This window comes from Ornithorhynchus anatinus, unplaced genomic scaffold (genome assembly GCF_004115215.2).
Source record: "Ornithorhynchus anatinus isolate Pmale09 unplaced genomic scaffold, mOrnAna1.pri.v4 scaffold_233_arrow_ctg1, whole genome shotgun sequence".
Taxonomy (NCBI): Eukaryota; Metazoa; Chordata; class Mammalia; order Monotremata; family Ornithorhynchidae; genus Ornithorhynchus; species Ornithorhynchus anatinus.
The window spans coordinates 542127-565250 of NW_024396730.1; positions in this window are offsets into that span (position 1 = coordinate 542127).

Sequence of the window (23124 nt, forward strand, 5' to 3'; positions counted from 1 at the left end):
AAGTGTGGTCTCCGGAACCCTCCGCTCTATTACAGGTAAGCTACCTTTTGTCCATGACCTTTTCCTCTTCCCGTTCTCTCCTCCTCCTCGCTCCTTTCGGAAACGTGGCTCTCTCCCGAAGACACGGTCTCCGCCGCCGCTCTCTCCAGCGGAGGCCTCCTCTCTTCTCCCACTCCCCCAGACTCACCGATAAGGGAGGAGCGTCGGGCTTCCTCCTCTCGCCCCGTTTGCCGCTTCCGCACTATCCCTCCTCCCCCTCCCTCTCCTTCCCCTCCTTCGAAGCCCATATCATTCGCCTCTACCACCCCCTCCAGTTACTTGTCGTTGTCATCTACCGCCCTCCCGGTCCAACCTCCGACTTCGTCAACCACCTTGACCCCTTTCTCACCTTCCTTCTCTCCTTCTCTCTGCCCACTCTGATCCTTGGTGACTTCAACATCCATATGGATGTACCCGACGACTCCTCTGCCGCCCGCCTGCTATCCCTCCTCGACTCTGCCGACCTCCTCCTCCACCATACCGCGCCCACTCACCGACTCGGTCACACCCTCGATCTCGTCATCTCCTACCGCTGCACTATCTCCTCCCTCACCAACTCTGAAATCCCTCTCTCTGACCATAACCTACTAACCTGCCTCATCTCTCACACTCCCTCCCCCTGCAAATCTTCGCTACTGCCCCACAGAGACCTCCGCTCTCTCGATCACATCCGTCTTTCCAATAGCATCTCTCCTCACCTTGCCACCCTGTCCTCTCTTCCCACTCTCGACGATCAGGTCTCCGCTCTCAATTCCACCCTCTCTACTCATCTCGACTCTCTCGCCCCCCTTTCCCTCCGCCACTCTCGCTCCACTAACCCACAGCCCCGGATCACCTCCTCTGTCCGCCTCCTACGCTCCTATGCTCGAGCTGCTGAGCGCTGCTGGTGAAAGTCCAAGCACCAAGCCGACCTCACACACTTCAAACTTATCCTTTCCTGCCTTAACTCTGCCCTCTCCTCCTCCAGACAGAACTTCTTCTCCTCCCTCATCGACACCTATGCCCGTCACCCCCGCCGATAGTTCCGGACCTTTAACTGTCTCCTTAGGCACCCTGTTCCTCCCCCTCCCCATCTCTCACCCCCAATGATCTGGCCACCTATTTCCTCACGAAAATCAACACGATCAGGTCTGAACTCCCCAAAGTCACCCCTCCGCCTCTCCGCTCCCCCCCACCAACCCTCTCCCCTACTTTCCCATCCTTCCCTGCAGTATCCTCAGAGGAGATCTCCTCCCTCCTCGCAAGTGCCACCCCCTCCACCTGCGCCTCGGACCCCATTCCCTCTCACCTTATTAAAACCATCGCCCCTGCCCTCCTCCCTTCCTTAACTTCTATTTTTAACCACTCAATCTCCAGTGGCTCCTTCCCCGCTGCCTTCAAACATGCCACGTCTCCCCCCATCCTAAAAAAACCCGCTCTTGACCCCACTTCCCCCTCCAGTTATCGCCCTATCTCCCTACTACTCTTCCTTTCCAAAATCCTAGAACGAGTCATCTACAATCAATGCTTAGAATTCCTTAACTCCCATTCTCTCCTAGACCCCCTCCAATCTGGCTTCCATCCCCTCCACTCTACCGAGACTGCTCTCTCTAAGGTCACACATGACCTCCTTCTTGCCAAATCCAATGGCTCCTACTCTATTCTAATCCTCCTTGACCTCCCTGCTGCCTTTGACAATGTCGACCATCCCCTCCTCCTCCATACCTTATCTCACCTTGGCTTCACGGACTCTGTCCTCTCCTGGTTACCCTCTTACCTCTCTGGCCGGTCATTCTCGGTCTCCTTCGCTGGCGCCTCCTCCCCCTCCCATCCTTTAACTGTTGGAGTTCCTCAAGGGTCAGTTCTTGGCCCTCTTCTGTTCTCCATTTAAACTCACTCCCTCGGTAAACTCATTCGCTCTCACGGCTTTGATTACCATCTCTACGCAGATGACACGCAGATCTACATCTCCGCCCCTGTCCTCTCCCCCTCCCTTTAGGCTCGCATCTCCTCCTGCCTCCGGGACGTCTCCACCTGGATGTCGGCCCGCCACCTAAAACTCAACACGAGCAAGACTGAGCTCCTCATCTTCCCCTTTTCCCTCTGCTCCTCCCCCTCTCCCTTCCCATCCCCACAGCACTGTACTCGTCCGCAGCTAAAGCCTCATTTTCCCCTTTTCCCTCTGCTCCTCCACCTCTCCCTTCCCATCCCCACAGCACTGTACTCGTCCGCTCAACTGTATATATTTTCGTTACCCTATTTATTTTGTTAATGAATTGTACATCGCCTTGATTCTATTTAGTTGCCATTGTTTTTTATGAGATCTTCATCCCCTTGACTCTCTTTATTGCCATTGTTCTTGTCTGTCCATCTCCCCCTATTAGACTGTAAGCCCGTCGAACGGCAGGGACTGTCTCTCTCTGTTGCCGACTTGTTCATCCAAGCGCTTAGTACAGTGCTCTGCACATAGTAATCGCTAAATAAATACTATTGAATGAATGAATCCCAGTTTTTGCTCCACATCTTTTGCCTTCCAGGCCTTGCCCCGAACCCTTCTCTTAATAGTTTTGACCCTAGATCCTGTACCTTCCATGTCTGTCCCCAAACCATTCTCATTCCAGTTTTGTCCCCCCATCCTTTGCCTGCCATGCTTGGCCAGGAACGCGTGGACGTCTAGTTTTGGACCCTCAGCAATTGCCTTCCAGGCCTGGGCCCACAGCCTTTACCCTCGAGGCCTGGCCCCAAACCCTCTTGTTCCAGTTTTGGCTCCCCAACCTTAGCCTTCCAGGCCAGCTCCAGTTCTGCCCCCCCAACATTTGCTTTCCAGACCTGACCCAGAAACCTTCCCGTTCCAGTTTTGTCACGCCAGCATTTGCCTGCCAGGCCTGACACCGAACCCTTCTCATTCCAGGTTTTCCCCGCCAGACTTTCCTTCCGAGGCCTGGTCTGAACCCTTCTCATTCCAGCTTTGGCCCCCAAGCATTTACCTTTCAGGCCTGGCCCCGAGGCTTTACCTTGGTGATCTGGCCCCGAACCCTTCTGGTTCCAGTTTTAGACACCCAACCATTGCCATTTGGGCCAAGCTCCAAACCCTTTTCCTGCTAATTTTGGCTCTCAGCCTTTTCCTTCGAGGCATGGCCCCCCGGCCCTGGCCTTCCAAGTTTGTCCTCAAAGTCTTCCCGTTCCAATTTTGCCACCCCCAGCCTTTGCCTTCCAGGTCTGGCCCCAAACCCATAACATTCCAGTTTTGCCCCTCCCCAACCTTTGCCTTTAAGGCCTGTCCATGAACCCTTCTTACTCTTGTTCCAAGCCTCGCCCCTACCCAGGCTTTGCCTTCCAGGCCTGGTACCCCTGCCTTTGCCTTCCAGCCCTGGCCTCGAATCCTTCTCTTTCCAGTTTTTGTCCAATTGTAATTGCCTTCTAGATCTGGCCCCCTGGCCTTTGTCTTCCAGGCCTGGCCCTCCAGCCTTTGCCTTTGAGGCCTGGCCGTCTAGCCTTTGCCTACGAGGCCTGGCCCTCCATCCTTTGCCTTCCAGGTTTGGCCAGGAATGCTTCTCGGTCTAGTTTTGGTCCCTCAGCTTTTGCCTTCCAGGTCTGGCCCCACAGCCTTTGCCTTCGCGTCCTGGCCCCAAACACTCTTGTTCCAGTTTTGTGCACCTAACCTTAGCCTTCCAGGCCTGGGCCCAAACCCTTCTTGTTCCAGTTTGAGCTCCCCGGCCTTTGCCTTCAGGGCCTGGACCCTAACACATCTCATTCCAGTTCTGCCCCCCAACCTTTACCTTCCATACCTGACCCAGAAACCTTCCCGTTCCAGTTTTGCCCCCCTACAAACTTTGCCTTCCAGGCCTGTCCCCGAACCCCTCTTGTTGAAAGCCTCGCCCCCACCCAGTCTTTGCCTTCCAGGCCTCTCCCCGAATCCTTCTCTTTACAGTTTTGTCACCCCAAACTTTGCTTTTCAGGCGTGGCCCAGAACACTTTTCATCCCAGTTTTGGCTCCATATCTTTTGCCTCCCAGGCCTTGCCCGGAACCCTTCTCTTAATAGTTTTGGCTCTAGATCCTGTACCTTCCAGGCCTGTGCCCAAACCATTCTCATTCCAGTTTTTTTCTCCTAGCCTCTGCCTTCCAGGTTGGGCCAGGAACACGTGGAGGTCCAGTTTTGGGCCCTCAGCATTTGCCTTCCAGGCCTGGCCCCACAGCATTTGCCCTCGAGGCCTCGTCCCAAACCCTCTTGTTCTAGTTTTGGCCCCCAACCTTAGCCATCTAGGCCTAGCCCCAAACCCTTCTTGTTCCAGTTTGAGATCCCCGGCCTTTGCCTTCAAGGCCTTGCCCCTAACACTTCTCAATGCAGTTTTGCCCTCCAACCTTTCCCTTCCAAACCTGACCCAGAAACCTTCCCGTTCCAGTTTTGCAACCCCAGGCTTTGCCTTCCAGGCCTGGCCCCAAACCCTTGCTCCAGTTTTGCCCTCCTCCTCACGCGCGCCAAGCCTTTGCCCTCGAGGTCTGGCCTGGAACCCTTCTCTTACCAGTTTTGACCTTCAGGTTTGGTCTTCCATGTCTGGACCAGAACCCTTCTCATTCCAGTTTTGCAACCCTAGCCTTTGCCTTGCAGGCCTGTCCTCGAACTCTTTTCTTTCCAGTTTTGGCTCTCCAGCCTTTGACTTCCAGACCTGATCCCCCTTCCTTTGCCTTGCAGGCCTGGCCCAGACCCCTTCTCATTCTAGTTTTGGACCCCCAGCCTTTGCCTTCCGGACCAGGCACCGAACAATTCTCTCTCCAGTTTTGGTGCCACAGCCTTTTCCTTGCAGGTCTGGTCCTGAATCCTTTTCTTTCCAGTTTTGGGTCTCCAGCCTTTGCCTTCCAGAACTGGCCCCTCTGCCTTTCCCTTCGAGGCCTGACCCTGAACCCTTCTTGTTCCATTTTGGACATCCCATCCTTTGGTTCCAAGCCTGACTCAGAACCATTGTCTCAATAGTTTTGGGCCTAGAGCTTTTGCCTTCCAGGCATGGTCCCAAGCCCTTCTTGTTCCAGGCACTTCCCCCCGAGCTTTTGCCTTCCAGGCCTGGACCTGAACCCATCTATTTCCAGTTTAGCTCCCCAAGGTTTGCCTTCCAGCCCTGACTCTGAACGCTACTCGTTCCAGTTATGACACCCCAGCGTTCCAAGCCTGGCCCCAATCCTCATTCCAGGTTTAGCCCCATACTTTCCCTTCCAGGCCTCGTTCTAAAACCTTCTCATTCCAGTGTTGGCCCCCCAGCCTCAACCTTACAGGCATGGCCCCCAAGCCTTTGCCTTCCGGGTCTGGCCAGGAACCCTACCTATTTCAGGTTTGGCCGCCCTGCCTTCGTCTTTCAGTTGTGGCCCCTCAACCTTTGAATTCCAGGCCTGGCCCCCCAGCGTTTGCCTTCCAAGCTTGTCACCAAATACTTTCACTGAACACCTCTTGTTCCAGGTTGGGCTCCCTAAGCCTTTGCTTTCCAGTCCGGGTCCCCGATCCTTTGCCTTCCAGGCATGGCCCTGTACCCTTCTCTTTCTAATTTTTCCCCCAACCCCCACCCCAGCCTTTGTCTTTCAGGCCTGGCGCCAAACCCTTCTATTTCCAGTTTTGGCCCCCGAGCCTTTGCCTCCCAGCCCTGGCCCCAAACCCTTCTGATTCTATGCCTGGCTCACCAGCATTTGGCTTCCAGCCCTTTCCCCAAACCATTCTCGTTCCAGTTTGCCTCCACAACTTTTGCCTTTCAGGCCGGACCCAAACCCTACTCTTTCCACTTTCACTCCCCAGTCTTTGTCTTCCAGTTCTTGTCCAGAACTCTTCTCTTTCCATGATTGCCCCTCCAGCCTTTGTCTTCTAGGCCTGGCCCCGAACCTTTCTTGTTCTACTTTTGGCCCCCCAGGCTTTGCCTCCCAGGCCTGCTCATGCTCATGCATCCTTTGCCTTCCGGGTCTGGTCACGCAGCCTTTGCCTTTCAGGCCTGGCCTTCCAGCCTTTAGCTTTTAGGACTGCCCTCCCGGCCAGGTTCTTCCAAACCTGCCCCTGAACCCTACAATTACCACTTGAACTCCCCAGCCTTTGCCTTCTAGGTCTTGTCCAGAACCCTTATCCTTCCAGTTTTGCCACCCCCCGACCACAGCCTTTGCCTTCTAGGTCTGTGCCCAAATACTTCTCGTTCCAGTTGTGTCCCCCAGCCTTTGACTTACAAGCCTGGCCCCCCAGCCATTGCCTTCCAGACCTGGTACCCCAGCCTTTGCCTGGCAGACCTGTGACCAAATCTTTCTTGTGACAGGCCTGGCCACTCAGTCTTTGCCTTCAAGGCCTGCCCTTAACACTTCTCATTCCAGATTTGCCCTCCCCCCCATCCTTTGTCTTCCAGGCCTGTCCCCGAATCTTTCTCTTTCCAGTTCTGCCCCGCCCCCCGATCTTGAATTCCAGGTCTGGCCCAGAAACCATCCCATTCCCGTTTTGCCACCCCAGCCTTTGCTTTCCAGGCCTGGCCCCCCAGGCTTTGCCTTCCAAGGTTGCCCCCCATACAGGTCTTTCCAGGTCTGTCCCTTACCCCTTCCCGTTCTAGTTTTGGCCCCTCAACCTTTGCCTTCCGCGCCTGGCCCCCCAACCTTTGCCTAAGAGGCCTGGCCGCAAACCCTCATGTTCCAGTTTTGGCCCCCAACTTTAGCCTTCCAGGCCTGGCTCCCAACCCTTTTTGTTCCAGTTTTAAGCCTTCTAGGCCTGGCTCCTAGACATTGCTTTCCAGGCCTGACCCAGTTCCAGTTTTGACCCCAAAGCCTTTGCCTTCCACGCCTGGCCCAGAACCCTTCTCTTTCCATGTTTGCCCCTCCAGCCTCTGCCTTGTAGGCCTGGCCCCGACCCTTTCTTGTTCCACTTTTGGCCCCCCAGGCTTTGCCTTCCAGTCCAGGCCATGCATCCTTTGCCTTCCATGTCTGGGCACTCAGCCTTTGCCGTTCAGGCCTGGCCTTCCAGCCTTTGCCTTCTAAGACTGTCTTCCGGCCAGGTTTTTCCAGGCCTGTCCTCGAATCTTTCTCTTCTCAGTTTTGGCCTTTCCAGTCTTTGCCTTCCAGGCTTGGCCTGAATGCTTCACGGTCCAGTTTTGGCCCCTCAGCGTTTGCCTTTAAGCCTGGCCCCCCAGGCTTTACCTTCGAGTTCTCTCCCCGAACCCATCTGGTTCCAGTTTTAGACCCCAAAACCTTGCCATCTGGGCCAAGCCCCGAACCCTTCCCCTGCCACTTTGGCTCTCAGCCTTTTCCGTCGAGGTCTGGCTCTCCTGGCCTTGGCCTTCCATGCTTGGCCCCAAAGTCGTCTCATTCCAATTTTGGCCCCCCAGCCTTTGCCTTCCAGGCCTGACCTCAAAACCATCCAATTCCAGTTTTGCCCCACCCCCCAACCATTGCCTTCCAGGCCTGTCCCCGAAGCCTTCTTGTTCCAAGCCTGGCCCCAGTCTTTGCCTCCAAGGCCTGGTACCCCTACCTTTGCCTCCAGGCCTGTCCTCGAATCCTTCTCTTTCCAGTGTTGCCACCCCAACCTTTGCTTGTCAGGCCTGGCCCAAAATACTTTTCATCCCAGTTTTGGCTCCACATCTTTTGTCTTCCAGGCTTTGCCCCGAACCCTTCTTTTAATAGTTTTGGCCCTAGATCCTGTACCTTCCAGGCCTGTCCCCAAACCATTCTCATTCCAGTTTAGTCCCCCCGCCAGCCTTTGCCTTCCAGGCCGGGCCCCCAACCCTTCTCTTTCAAATTTTAGTCAGCTTGTCTTTGCCTTCCACGTCTGGCCCCCTGGCTTTGTCTTCCAGGCCTGGCCCTCCAGCCTTTGCCTTCGAGGCCTGGCCCTCTATTCTTTGCCTTCCAGGCTTGGCCAGGAATACTTCGAGGTCCAGTTTGTGGCCTCAGCAGTTGCCTTCCAGGCCTGGCCCCACAGCCTTGGCCCTCGAAGCCTGGCCCCAAACGCACTTGTTCGAGCTTTGGCGCCCCCAACATAAGCCTTCCAGGAGTAGCCCCAAACCCTTCTTGTACCAGTTTGAGCCCCCGGCCTTTCCCTTCAAGGCCTGGCCCCTAACACTTCTCATTCCAGTTTTTCTCCCCAACCTTTGCATTCCAGACCTGACCCAGAAACCTTCCCGTTTCAGTTTTGCCACCCCAGCCTTTGCCTTCCAGACCTGTCACCGAACCCTTCTCATTCCAGGTTTGCCCCACCAGACTTTCCCTTCCAGGCCTGGCCCAAACCCTTCTCATTCCAGGTTTGCCCCACCAGACCTTCCCCTCCAGGCCTGGCCCGAAACCGTCTCATTCCAGTATTAGCCCCCAGGTTTTGCCTTCCAGGTCTTGACCAGAACCCTTCTCATTCCAGTTTTGCCACCTGTTCCTTTGCCTTTTAGGCCTGGCCCTGAACCCTTTTCGTTCCAGTTCTAGACCACAAAACTTTGCCTATCAGGCCGGGCCCTGAAAATGTCTCATTCCAGTATTGGCCTTCAAACCTTTACTTTCCAGGCCTTGCTACACAGCCTTTGCCTTCCAGGCCTGGCCCCCCGACCTTTGCATCTAGGACTGTCCCCCTCCAGGTCTTTCCAGGTCTGGCCCCTATCCCTTCCTCTCCCAGTTTTGGCCCCTTAGCCATTGCCTTCCATGTCTGGTCCCCCAGGCTTTGTTTATCAGGACTGGACCCGGAAACCTCTCATTCCAGTTTTGGCCTTCGAGCCTCTGTCTTCAAGGCCTAACCATGCAGGCTCTGCCTTCCAGGAGTAGCCCCATCAGCCAGGTCTTCCCAGGTCTGGATCCTATCCCTTTTCCTTCCAGTTTTGTACCCTCAGCATTTGCCTTCAAGCCTGGCCATGAACTCTTGTTGTTCCAGTTTTAGCCAGCCTGCATTAGCCTTCCAGGCTTGCCCGCCCCCAACCACTGCTTTCCACACCTGGCCCAGAACCCATCTTGTTGCAGTTTTGGTCCCCCAACCTTTGCATTACAGGTCTGGCCCCGACCCCTTATCGTCAGGCCAGGGCCCCAAGCCTTTGTCTTCCAGGCCTGACTTCGAATCCTTCTCGTTCCAGCTTTGCCCCCACAGCCTTGGACTGCCAGGCTTGGCCCGAACCCTTCTCTTTCCAGATTTAGCTTCCAAGACTTTGCCTTCCAGACCTGGCCCTGAACCCTACTCGTTTCTGTTTCACCGCCCCCCCAACCATTCCCCCTAGCCCCCCTCCCCCCCGCCGCCTTTGCATTCCAGGCCTGGCCCTGAATCCTTCTCTTTCCATTTTTGTCCCTTATCCTTTGTCTTGCAGGTCTGGCCCCGAACTCTTTTCTTTCCAGTTTTGGCTCTACAGCCTTTGACTTCCAGGCCTGATCCCCCTTCCTTTGCCTTGCAGGCCTGGCCCACAACTCTTCTCATTCTAGTTTTGGCCCCCCAGCCTTTGCCTTCCTGCCCTGGCCCCTAAATATTCTCTATCCAGTTTTGGTCCCACAGCCTTTGTCTTGCAGGCCTGGCCCTGAATCCTTTCCTTTCCAGTTTTGGCTCTCCAACCTTTGACTTCCAGACCTGGCCCCTCTGCCTTTGCCTTCCAGGCCTAGCCCAGAACCCTTCTTGTTCCAGTTTGTGCCTCCCATCCTTTGCCTCCCAAGCCTGTCACAGAATTATTCTCTTAATAGTTTGGACCCTGGAGTTTTTGTCTTCCAGGCCTTGCCCTGAACCCATCTCTTTCCAGTTTAGCTCCCTCAAGGCTTTGCCTTCCAAGCCTGACCCTGAACCATTCTCGTTCCATTTATGACACCCGAGCGTTCCAAGCCTGGCCCCAACCCTTCTCATTCCAGGTTTAGGCCCCATCCTTTGCCTTCCAGGCCTGGCTCTTAAACCTTCTCATTCCAGTTTTGGCCCCCATCCTTTGCCTTCCAGGTCTGGCCAGGAACCCTTCTCATTCCAGGCCTGGCCCCCCAGCTTTTGCCTTCCAGGCCTGTCACCGAACACTTTCACCGAACACTTCTTTTTCCAGTTTGGGCTGCCTAGCCTTTGCTTTCCAGTCCGGATCCCCGAGTCTTTGCCTTCCAGGCATGGCCTCGTACCCTTCTCTTTCTAGTTTTGCCCCCCACCCCCACCCCAGCCATTGTCTTTCAGGCCTGGCCCAAACCCTTCTGTTTCCAGTTTTGGCCCCCCAGGCTTTACCTTCCAGACCTGGCCCCAAACCCCTCTCATTCTTTACCTGGCTCCCCAGCCTTTGACTTTCAGCCCTTTCCCCGAACCCTTCTCGTTCCAGTTTACCTCCACAAACTTTGACCTCCAGGCCTGCCCCTGAACCCTACTCTTTCTACTTTAACTGCCCAGCCTTTGCCTTCAAGGCCTTGTCCAGGACCCTTTCCGTTCAGGCTTTGCCACCACCGCACCACAGCCGTTGCCTTCCAGGCCTGTTCCCAAATCCTTCTCGTTGCAATTTTGAACCCCAGCCTTTAACTTCCAGGCCTGGTCCCTCAGCATTTGGCTTGCAGACCTGTCCCCAAATCCTTCTTGTTCCTGGCCTGGACACCCAGTCTTTGCCTTCAAGGCCTGCCCCTAACACTTCTCATTTCAATTTTGGCCCCCCAGCCTTTGTCTTCCAGGCCTCTCCCCGAATCCTTCTCTTTCCAGTTCTGTCGCCCGCCCCCCACCCGCCCCCCCCGCCCTGCCCGCAACCTATGCCTTCAGGGGCTGGATCTGAACACTACTCGTTCATGTTTTGCCCCCCTCCTAGCCACCCTAGCCCCCCCAGAATTGCATTCGAGGCCTGGCCCTGAACCCTTCTATTTCCAGTTTTGTCCCTTAGCCTTTGCCTTGTAGGCCTGGCCCCGAACTCATTTTTTCCAGTTTTGGCTCTCCAGCCTTTGACTTCCATACCTGATCCCCCAACCTTTGTCTTGCAGGCCTGGCCCAGAACCCTTCACATTCTAGTTTTGGCCCACGAGCCTTAACCTTTCAGGCATGGCCCCCCAGCCTTTGCCTTCCAGCTCTGGCCAGGAACCCTTCTTATTCCAGGTTTGGCCCATCAGCCTTTGTCTTCCAGGTGTGGCCCCTCAACTTTTGAATTCCAGGCCTGGCCCCCCAGCCTTTGCCTTTCAGGCCTGTCACTGAATACTTTCACCAAACACTTCTTGTTCCAGTTTGGGCTCCCTTGCCTTTGCTTTTCAGTCCGGGTCCCCGAGCCTGTGCCTTCCGGACATGGCCCCGTACCCTTCTTTTTCTAGTTTTACCCCCCACTCCCACCCCAGCCTTTGTCTTTCAGGCCTGGCCGCAAGACCTTCTGTTTCCGGTTTTGGCCTCCCAGCCTTTGCCTTCCAGACCTGGCCCCAAACCCTTCTCATTCTATGCCTGGCTCCCCAGCCTTTGACTTCCAGCCCTTTACCCGAACCCTTCTCGTTCCAGTTTGCCTCCACAACCTTTGCCTTTCAGGCCTGCCCCTGAACCCTACGCTTTCCACTATAACTCCCCAGCCTTTGCCTTCCAGGCCTTGTCCAGAACCCTTCTCGTTCCACGTTGGCCACCATCCCCCCGCCCACCAGATCCTTTGCCTTCCAGGCCTGTGCGCAAATCCTTCCCTTTCCAGTTTTGTCCTCACTCTAGGCTTCAAGGCTCTACATCACCTTGCCCCTTCCTACCTCTCCTCCCTTCTCTCTTTCTACCGCCCACCCCGCACGCTCCGCTCCTCTGCCGCCCACCTCCTCACCGTCCCTCGGTTTCGCCTATCCCGCCGTCGACCCCTGGGCCACGTCCTCCCGCGATCCTGGAACGCCCTCCCTCCTCACCTCCGCCAAACTGATTCTCTTTCCCTCTTCAAAACCTTACTTAAAAATCACCTCCTCCAAGAGGCGTTCCCAGACTGAGCTCCTCTTCCCCCTCTACTCCCTCTGCCATCCCCCCTTTACCTCTCCGCAGCTAAAGCCTCATTTTCCCCTTTTCCCTCTGCTCCTCCACCTCTCCTTCCCATCCCCACAGCACTGTACTCGTCGCTCAACTGTATATATTTTCGTTACCCTATTTATTTTGTTAATGAATTGTACATCGCCTTGATTCTATTTAGTTGCCATTGTTTTTACGAGATGTTCTTCCCCTTGACGCTGTTTAGTGCCATTGTTCTTGTCTGTCCGTCTCCCCCGATTAGACTGTAAGCCCGTCAAACGGCAGGGACTGTCTCTATCTGTTGCCGACTTGTTCATCCCAAGCGCTTAGTACAGTGCTCTGCACTTAGTAAGTGCTCAATAAATACTATTGAATGAATGAATGAATGAATGAATGAATGAATTCCAGGCCTAGCCCAGAACCCTTCTTGTTAAAGTTGGAGCCTACCATACTTTGCCTTCCAAGCCTGGCCCAGAACCATTCTCTTAATACTTTTTGCCCTAGAGCTTTTACCTTCCAGGCCTGGCCACAAACCCTTCTTGTTCCAGGCACTTGCCCTAGAGCTTTTGCCTTCCAGGCCTGGCCCTGAACCCATCTCTATCCAGTTAAGCTCCCCTAAGGCTGGAAGCTGGAAGGCAATTCCAGGCCTGAACCTGAACACTTCTCGTTCCACTTATGACACCCCAGCGTTCCAAGCCTGGCGCCAACCCTTCTCATTCCAGGTTTAGCCGCCATCCTTTACCTTCCAGGCGTGGCTCTAAAACCTTCTCATTCCAGTTTTGGGCCCCAGCCTTTAACCCTTCAGGCCTAGCCCGCCAGCCTTTGCCTCCCAGGCCTGTCACCGAACACTTTCACGAACATTCTTGTTCCAGTTTGGACTCCCTAGCCTCTGCTTTCCAGTCCGGGTTCCCGAGCCATTGCCTTCCAGGAATGGCCCCTTACTCTTGTCTTTCTAGTTTTGTCCCCCACCCCCACTCCAGCCTTTGTTTTTCAGACCTGGCCCAAACCCTTCTGTTTCCAGTTCTGGCTCCAGAGCCTTTGCCTTCAAACCTAGCCCCAAACCCTTCTCATTCTATTCCTGGCTCCCCAGCCCTTGGCTCCAACGCTTTCCCCGAACCCTTCTCGTTCCAGTTTGCCTCCACAACCTTTGCCTTCCAGGCCTGCCCCTGAACCCAACTCTTTCCACTTTAACTCCCCAGCCTTTGCCTTCCAGGCCTTGTTCAGAACCCTTCCCGTTCCAGTTTGGCCACCCCACCACCACAGCCTTTTCCTTCCGGGCCTGTGCCCCAATCCTTCTCGTTCCAGTTTGCTCCCCTAGCCATCGCCTTCCAGGCCTGGTGCCGCAGCCTTTGAATTGCAGACCTGTCCCCAAATCCTTCTTCATACAGGCCTGGGCACCCAGTTTTTGCCTTCAAGGTCTGTCCCTAGCATTTCTCATTCCAGTTTTGGCCCCCCAGCCTCTGTCTTCCAGGCCTGTCCCCGAATCCTTCTCTTTCCAGTTGTGCCCGTCCCCCCTTCATACCTATGCCTTACAGGCCTGGCCGAGAAACCATCGCATTACCGTTTTGCCACCCCAGCCTTTGCTTTCAAGGCCTGGCCCCCCAGCCTTTGCCTTCCAGGATGGTTCCCCCATCCAGGTCTTTCCAAGTCTGGCCCTAACCTCTTCCTGTTCAAATTTTGGCCCCTCGACCTTTGCCTTCCAGGCCCGGTCCCCCAGCTTTTGCCCTCGAGGCCTGGCCCCAAACCCTCTTGTCGCACTCCCCCCCACCGAATCTATGCCTTCAAAGCCTGCCACAGAAACCATCCGATTCCCGTTTTGCCATCTCAGCATTTGCTTTCCAGACCTGGCCCCCCAGGCTTTGCCTTCCAGGTCTGGCCCCTGAGCTTTGCCTTCCAGGCCTGGCCCTCCAGCCTTTGCCTTCGAGGACTGGCCCTCCATCCTCTGTTTTCCAGGCTTGGCCAGGAATGCTTCGCGGTCCAGTTTTGGGCCCTCAGCATTTGCCTTACAGAGCTGGCCCCACAGCCTTTGCCCTCGAGGCCTGGCCCCAAACCCTCTTGTTCCAGTTTTGGCCCACCAACCCTAGCCTTCTAGGCCTGGCTTCCAACCAATTTTGTTCCAGTTTTAGCCTTCTAGGCCTGGCTACTAGACATTGCTTTCCAGGTCTGACCCCCAAAGTCTTCTCGTTCCAGTTATGACCCATAAAGCCTTTACCTTCCATGGCTGGGCCAGAACCCTTCTCTTTCCAGGTTTGCCCCTCCAGCCTTTGCCTTCTAGGCCTAGCCCCGAACCTTTTTGCTTCCACTTTTGGTCCCCCAGGCTTTGTCTTCCAGTCCTGGCCATGTATCATTTGCCTTCCAGGTCTGGTCACGCAGCCTTTGCCTTTCAGGCCTGGCCCTCCAGCCTTTGCCTTCTAGGACTGGCCTCGCAGCCAGGTTTTTCCAGGCCTGTCCTCGAATCCTTCTCTTGTCAGTTTTGACCCTTCAAGCCTTTGCCTTCCAGGCTTGGCCCGAAAGCTTCACGGTCTAGTTTTGGCCCCTCAGCGTTTGCCTTTCAGGCCTGGCCTCCCAGGCTTTGCCTTCAAAGTATGGCCCCGAACCCTCTGATTCCAATTTTAGACCCCCAGCCTTTGTCATCTGGGCCAAGCCCGGAACCATTCTCCTGCAACCTTTGGCCCTGAGCCTTTTCCACTGAGGCCTGGCCCCGAGGCCTTGGCCTTCCAGGCTTGTCCCCATAGTCTTCTCGTTCCAATGTTGGCCCTCCAGCCTTTGCCTTCCAGGTCTGGCCTAAAGCCATCCCATTCCAGTTTTGTCACCCCAAACTTTGCCTTCCAGGCCTGTCCCCGAACCCTTCTTGTTCCAAGCCTGGCCCCCCCAGTATTTGCCTTCCAGGCCTGGTACCCCTGCCTTTGCCTTCCAGGCCAGGCCCCGAATCCTTCGCTTTCCAGGTTTGCCACCCCAAACTTTGCTTGTCAGGCCTGGCCCAGAACACTTTTCATCCCAGTTTTGGCTCCACAACTTTTGCCTTCCAGGCCTTGCCCCGAACGCTTCTCTTAATAGTTTTGGCCCTAGATCCTGTACCTTCCAGGCCTGTCCCTAAACAATTCTCATTCCAGTTTTGTCGCGCCAGGCTTTGCCTTCCCGGCTTGGCCCCCAAGCCTTCTCTTTCCAGTTTTTGTCGACTCATCTTTCCCTTCCAGATCTGTCTTCCATGTCTTGCCCTCCATCCTTTGTCTTCGAGGCCTGGCCCTCCATCCTTTGCCTTCCAGATTTGGCCAGGAAAGCTTTGCGGTCCAATTTTGGGCCCTCAGCATTTGCCTTCCAGGCCTGGCCCACAGCCTTTGCCCTCGGGGCCTGGCCTCAAACCCTCTTTTCCAGTTTTGGCCCCCCAAACCTAGCCTACCAGGCCTAACCCCAAACCCTTCTTATTCCAGTTTCAGCCCCCCGCCTTTGCTTTCAGGACCTGGCCCCTAACACTTCTCATTCCAGTTTTGTCCCCCCAGCCTTAGCCTTCCAGGACTGGGCCCCAACCCTTCTCTTTCCAGTTTTAGTCGGCTTGTCTTTGCCTTCCAGGTCTGGCCCCCTGGCCTTTGCCTTCCAGGCCTGGCCCTCCAACCTTTGCCTTCGAGGTCTGGCCCTCCATCCTTGGCCTGCCAGGCTTGGCCAGAAACGCGTGTAGGTCCAGTTTTGGGCCTTCAGAAATTGCCTTCCAGGCCTGGCCCCACAGTCTTTGCCCTCGAGGCCTGGCCCCAAACCCTCTTTTTCCAGTTTTGGCCCCCCAACCTTAGCCTTCCAGGCCTAGCCCCAACCCCTTCTTGTTCCAGTTTGAGCCCCCCGGATTTGCTTTCAAGGCCTGGCCCCTAACACCTTTCATTCCAGTTCTGCCCCCCAACCTTTGCCTTCAAGACCTGACCCAGAACCCTTCCAGTTCCAGTTTTGCCACCCCAGCCATTGCCTTCCAGGCCTGACACCGAACCCTTCTCATTCCAGGTTTGCCCCAACAGACGTTCCTTTCCAGGCCTGGCCCATATACTTCTCATTCCAGTTTTGGCCTCCCCGCCTTTGCCTTCCAGGCCTGTCCCCCAAACCATCCCATTTCAGTTTTGCCACCCCAACCTTTGCCTTCCAGGCCTGTTCCCGAACAATTATTGTTCCAAGCCTGGCCCCCACAGTATTTGCCTTCCAGGCCTGGTACCCCTGCCTTTGCCTTCCAGGCCAGGCCCCGAATCCTTCGCTTTCCAGGTTTGCCACCCCAAACTTTGCTTGTCAGGCCTGGCCCAGAACACTTTTCATCCCAGTTTTGGCTCCACAACTTTTGCCTTCCAGGCCTTGCCCCGAACGCTTCTCTTAATAGTTTTGGCCCTAGATCCTGTACCATCCAGGCCTGTCCCCAAACCATTCTCATTCCAGTTTTGTCCCGACAGTTTTTGCCTTCAAGGCCTGACCTCCAACCATTCTTTTTCCAGTTTTAGTGGGCTTGTCTTTTCCTTCCAGGTCTGGCCCCCTTGGCCTTTGTCTTCCAGGCCTGGCCCTCGAGCCTTTGCCTTCCAGGCCGGACCCTCCATCCTTTGCCTGTCAGGCCTGGCCAGGAAGGCGTGAAGGTCCAGTTTTGGGCCCTCAGAAATTGCCTTCCAGGCCTGACCCCAGGGCCTTTGCCCTCGATGCCTGGCCCCAAACCCTCTTTTTCCAGTTTTGGCCCCCAACCTAAGCCTTCCAGGCCTAGCCCCAAACCCTTCTTGTTTCAGTTTGAGCCCCCCGGCCTTTGCTTTCAAGGCCTGGCCCCTAACACCTCTCATTCCAGTTCTGCCCCCCAACCTTTGCCTTGCAGACTTGACCAAGAAACCTTCCCGTTCCAGTTTTGCCACCCCAGCCTTTGCCTACCAAGCCTGACACCGAACCCTTCTCATTCCAGGTTTGCCCCGCCAGACATTCCCTTCCAGGTGTACCCTGAACCTTTCTCATTCCAGTTTTGGCCCCCAAGCTTTTGCCTTTCATGGCAGGCCCCAAAGCCTTCTTGCTTCAGTTTTAGCCCCAAAGCCTTTGCCTTCCAGGCCTGGTCCCTAACCTTTCTTGATCCAGTTTTGCTTCTCCCTCCTCCCGCCCAGGCTTTGCCCTCCAGGTCTGGCCTCGAACACTTCTTTTTCCAGTTTTGGCCCCCAGGTTTTGCCTTCCAGGCCTGGACAAGAACCCTTCTCATTCCAGGTTTGCCACCCTAGCCTTTACCTTCTAAGCCTGGCCCTGAATCCTTTTCGTTCCAGTTTTAGCCCCCGAAACTTCGCCTATCAGGCCTGGCCCTGAAAATGTCTCAATTCAGTTTTGGCCTTCCAACCTTTGCTTTCCAGGCCTAGCCATATACTCTATGCCTTCCAGGCCTGGCCTCCCGGCTTTTGCATTTTAGCACTGTCCTCCTCCAGGTCTTTCCAGGTCTGGTCCCTATCCCTTCCTGTCCCAGTGTTGGCCCCTTAGCCTTTGCCTTCCAGGTCTTGTCCCCCAGGCTTTGCCTATCAGGCCTGGACCCGGAAACCTCTCATTCCAGTTTTGGCCTCCCAGCCTTTGTCTTCAAGGCCTATCCATGCAGGCTCTGCCTTCCAGGACTGGCCTCCCGCCAGGTCTTTCCAGATCTGGCTCCTATCCCTTCTCCCTCCAATTTTGTACCCTCAGCCTTTTTCCTTCAAGCCTGGCCATAAACTCTTGTTTTTCTACTTTTAGCCCACCTGCCTTTGCCTTCCAGGCCTGGCCACCAAACCACTGCTTTCCACACCTGGCCCAGACGCCATCTTGTTCCAGTTTTGGTCCCCAAGCCTTTGCATTCCAGGCCTGGCCCTTATCATTCCAAGCCAAGGCCCCCAGCCTTTGCTTTCCAGGACTAACTTCCAATCCTCGTTCCAGCTTTGCCCCCACAGCCTTGGACTTCCAGGCTTGGCCCGAACCCTTCTCTTTCCAGATTTAGCTTCCAAGACTTTGCCTTCCAGACCTGGCCCTTAACCCTACCCGTTCCAGCTTTGCCCCCCTTCCTGCCCCCTTATCCACCCCAGGCTTTCTATTCCAGGCCTGGCCCTGAACCCTTCTCTTTCCATTTTTGTCCCTTACCCTTTGCCTTGCAGGCCTGGCCACGAACTCTTTTCTATAAAGTTTTGGCTCTCCAGCCTTTGACTTCCAGACCTGATCCCCTTTCCTTTGCCTTGAAGGCTCGTCGCAAAACCCTTCTCATTCTAGATTTGGCCCCGCAGGCTTTGCCTTCCAGACCTCTCCCCGAACCATTCTCTCTCCAGTTTTGGTCTCACAGCCTTTGCCTTGCAGGCCTGGCCCTGAATCCTTTTCTTTCCAGTTTTGGCTCTTCAGCTTTAGATTTCTATACCTGGCCCCGCTGCCTTTGCCTTCCAGGCCTGGCTCCGAACCCTTCTTGTTCCAGTTTTGGCCTGCCATCCTTTGCCTTCCAAGCCTGGCCCAGACCCATTCCCTTAATAAATTTGGCCCTAGAGCTTTTGCCTTCGAGGCCTGGCCCCAAACCCTTCTTGTTCCAGGCACTTTCCCTCCAGCTTTTGGCTTCCAAGCTTGGCCCTAAACCCATCTCTTTCAGGTTTAGCTCCCCCAAGGCTTTGCCTTGCAGACCTGACCCTGAACCCTTCTCGTTCCAGTTATGACACCCCAGCATTCAAAGCCTGGCCCCAACCCTTTTCATTCCAGGTTTAGCCCCCATCATTTTCCTTCCAGGTCTGGCTCTAAAGCCTTCTCATTCCAGTTTTGGGCACCCAGCGTTTGTCTTCCATGCCTGACACGAATCGTTTTCTTTCCAGTTCTGTCCCCGGCCCCCTCCCAACCTATGCCTTCCAGGCCTGGCCTGGAAACCATCCCATTCCCGTTTTGCCACCCCAGCCTTTCCTTTCCAGGCCTGGCTCCCCCCACTTTGCCTTCCAGGATTGTCCCCCATCCAGGTCTTTCCAGGTCTGGCCCATACCCCTTCCCGTTCCAGTTTTGGCCCCTCAATCGTTGCCTTCTAGGCCTGGCCCCCAACCTTTGCCCTCAAGGCCTGGGCCCAAACCCTCGTGTTCCAGTTTTGGCCTCCCAACCTAAGCCTTCCAGGCCTGGCTCCCAACCCTTCTTGTTCCAGTTTTAGCCTTCTAGGCCTGGCTCCTAGACATTGCTTTCCAGGCCTGACCCCAAAGGCTTCTCGTTCCAGTTTTGACCCCAAAGCCTTTGCCTTCCACGCCTGGCCCAGAGCTCTTCTCTTTCCAGCTTTGCACATCCAGCCTTTGCCTTCCAGGCCTAGCTCCGAACCTTTCTTGTTCCAATTTTGGCCCCCCAGGCTTTGCCTTTCAGTCCTGGCCATGTATCCTTTGCCTTCCAGGTCTGGTCACGCAGCCTTTGCCTTTCAGGTCTGGCCCTCCAGCCTTTGCCTTCTAGGGCTGTCCTCCCGGCCAGGTTTTTCCAGGCCTGTCCTCGAATCCTTCTCTTGTCAGTTTTGGCCCTTCCAGCCTTTTCCTTCCAGGCTTGGCCCGAATCCTTCACGGTGCAGTTTTGGCCCCTCAGCATTTGCCTTTCAGGCCTGGCCCCCCAGGCTTTGCCTTGGAGGTCTGACCCCGAACCATTTTCGTTCCAGTTTTAGACCCCCAACCTTTGTCATCTGTACCAATCTCCGAACTCTTCTCCTGTCACATCTGGCCCTGAGTCTTTTCCTTCGAGGCCTGACCTCCCGGCATTGGCCTTCCAGGCTTGTCCCCAAAGTCTTCTCGTTCCAATTTTGGTCCCCCAGCTTTTGCCTTCCAGGCCTGTCCCCGAATCCTTCTCGTTCCAGTTTTGTCCCCCAGCCTTCCTCTTCCAGGGCTCGTCCCCCAGCCTTTCCCTTGCAGACCAGTCCCCAAATCCTTCTTGCTCCAGACCTGGCCACCCAGTCTTTGGCTTCAAGGCCTGCCCCTAACACTTCTCATTCCAGTTTTGGCCCTCCAACCTTTGTCTTCCAGGCCTGTCGCGGAATCCTTCTCTTTCCAGTTCTAACCCCGCACGCACCCCGCCCAGCCTATGCCTTCAAGGCCTGGCCCCGAAACCATCCCATTCCGTTTTGCCATCCCAGCCTTTGCTTTCCAGGCCTGGCCCCCCAGGCTTTGCCTTCCAGGATTGTCCCCCATCCAGGTCTTTCCAGGTCTGGCCCCTACCCCTTCCCGTTCCAGTTTTGACCCCTCAACCTTTGCCTTCCATGCCTGGCCACACAGCCTTTGCCTTCCTGGCCTGGCCCCCCGGCTTTTGCACTCTAGGACTGGTCCCCTCCAGGTCTTTCAAGGTCTGGCCCCTAACCCCTCCTGTCCCAGTTTTGGCTCCTTAGCCCTCGCTTTCCAGGTCTGGTCCCCCAGGCTTTGCTATCAAGCCTTGACCCGGAAACCTCTCATTCCAATTTTGGCCTCCCAGGATTTGTCTTCCACGTATGGCCCCTCGACCTTTGAATTCCAGGCCGGGCCCCCCAGCCTTTGCCTTCCAGGCCTGTCACCAAAAACCTCCTCCTAACACTTCTTGTTGCAGTTTGGGCTCCCTAGCCTATCCTTTCCAGTACGGGTCTCCGAGCCTTTGCCTTCCAGGCATGGCCGCATACCCTTCGCTTTCTAGTTTTGCCCCCTACTCAAAGCCCAGCCTTTGTCTTTTAGGCCTGGGCCCAAACCCTTCTGTTTCCAGTTTTGGACCCCGAGCCTTTGCCTTCCAGACCTGGCCCCAAACCCTTTCCATTTTATGTCTGGCTCCCCAGCCTTTAGCTTCCACCCCTTTCCCCGAACGCTTCTCGTTCCACTTTGTCTCCACAACTTTCCCTTCTAGGCCTGCCCCTGAATCCTACTCTTTCCACTTTAACTCAACAACATTTGCCTTCCAGGCCTTGTCCAGAACCATTCTCGTTCCAGTTTTGCCACCGCCCCCCAACACAGCCTTTGCCTTCCAGGCCTGTGCCCAAATCCTTCTCGTTCCGGTTTGTTCCCCCAACCTTTGACTTCCGGCCTGCTCCCCCAGCCTTTCCCTAGCAGGCCTCGCCCCAAATCCTTCTTTTCCAGGCCTGGCCACCCAATTTTTGCCTTCAAGGCCTGCCCCTAACACTTCTCATTTCAGTTTTGGTCCCCCTGCCTTTATTCCAGACCTGTCCCCTAATCCGTCTCTTTCCAGTTCTGCCCACACTCCCCCGACCAACCTGTGCCTTCCAGGCCTGGCCCAGAAACCATCCCATTCCCGTTTTGCCACCCCAGCCTTTGCTTTCCAGGCCTGAGCACCCAGACCTTGCCTTCCAGGATTGTCCCCCATCCAGGTTTTTCCAGGCCTGGCTCTTACCCCTTCCCGTTCCAGTTTTAGCCCCTCAACCCTTGCCTTCCAGGCCTGTCCCTCCAGCCTTTGCCCTCGAGGCGTGGCCCCAAACCCTCCTTTTCCAGTTTTGGACCCCCAACCTTAGCCTTCCAGGCCTGGCTCCCAACCCTTCTTCTTCCAGTTTTAGCATTCTAGGCCTGGCTACTAGACATTGCTTTCCAGGCCTAACCCCAAAGGCTTCTCGTTCCAGTTTTGACCCCAAAGCCTTTGCCTACCACGCCTGGCCCAGAACCCTTCTCTTTCCAGGTTTGCCCCTCTAGCCTTTGCCTTCTAGGCCTGGCCCCGAATCTTTCTGCTTCCACTTTTGGCCCCCAGGCTTCGCCTTCCGTTCCTGGCCATGCATCCTTTGCCTTCCAGGTGTGGTCACGCATCCTTTGCCTTTCAGGCCTGGCCATCCAGCCTTTGCTTCCTAGGACTGTCCTCCCGGACCGGTTTTTCTGGGCCTGTCCTCGAATCCTTCTCTTTTCAGTTTTGGCCCTTCAGGCCTTTGCCTTCCAGGCTTGGCCCGAATGCTTCACTGTCCAGTTTTGGCCCCTCAGCTTTTGCCTTTCAGGCCTGGCCCCCCAGGCTTTGCCTTCGAGTTCTGTCCCCGAATCCTTCTGGTTCCAGTTTTAGACTCCCAACCTTTGCCATCTGGGCCATGCCGCAAACGCTTCCCCTGCCACTTTTGGCCCTGAACCTTTTCCTTCGAGGCATGACCCCCTGGCGTTGGCCTTCCAGGCTTGTCCTCAAAGTCTTCTCGTTCCAATTTTGCCCCCCGCCCCCCCTTTGCTCTCCATGCCTGTCCCCAATACCATCCCATTCCAGTTTTGCCACCCCAAAATTTGCCTTCCAGGCCTGTACCCGAACCCTTCTCGTTCCAGGCCTGGCCCCCCTCAGTCTTTGCCTTCCAGGCCTGGTACCCCTGCCTTTGTCTTCCAGGTCAGGCCTCGAATCCTTCTCTTTTTAGTTTTTTTCACCCCAACCTTTGCTTGTCAGGCCTGGCCCACAACACTTTTCATCCCAGTTTTGGCTCCACAACTTTTGCCTTCCAGGCCTTGCCCCGAACGCTTCTCTTAATAGTTTTGGCCCTAGATCCTGTACCATCCAGGCCTGCTCCCAAACCTTTCTCATTCCAGTTTTGTCCCCCCACCTTTTGCTTTCCAGGCCTGGCCTCCAACCCTTCTCTTTCCAGTTTTAGTCGGCTTGGCTTTGCCTTCCAGGTCTGGTCCCCTGGCCTGTGTCTTCCAGGCCTGGCCCTCCAGGCTTTGCCTTCGAGGCCTGGCCCTCCAACCTTTCCTTTCGAAGCCTGACCCCAACCCCTCTTGTTCCAGTTTTGGGCTCCTAACCTTAGCTTCCCAGACCTAGCCCCAAACGCTTCTGTTCCAGTTTGAGCCCCCCGGCCTTTGCCTTCAGGGCCTGGCCCTTAACATTTCTCATTCCAGTTTTGCCCCCCAACGTTTGCCTTCCAGACCTGACCCAGAAACCTTCCCATTCCAGTTTTGCCACCCCACGCTTTGCCTTCCAGGACAGACACCAAACCCTTCTTATTCCAGGTTTGCCCCAACAGACTTTCCTTTCCAGGCCTGGCCCGTATCCTTCTCATTCTAGTTTTGGCCCCTAAGCATTTGCCTCTCAGGGCAGGCCCCAAAGTCTTCTTGTTCCAGTTTTGGCCCCAAAGCCTTTGCCTTCGAGGCCTGGCCCCTAACCCTTCTTGTTCCAGTTTTTCCCTCCCATCCCTCCCGCCCAACCTTTGCCCTCCAGGTCTGGCCTCCAACCCTTCCCTTTCCAGTTTTGGCCCCCAGGTTTGGCCTTCCAGGTCTGGACCAGAACCCTTCTCATTCCAGTTTTGCCACCCAACCTTTGCCTTCCAGGCCTGGCCCTGAACCAATCACTTTCCAGTTGAGCTCCCCCAAGGCTTTGCCTTCCAGACCTG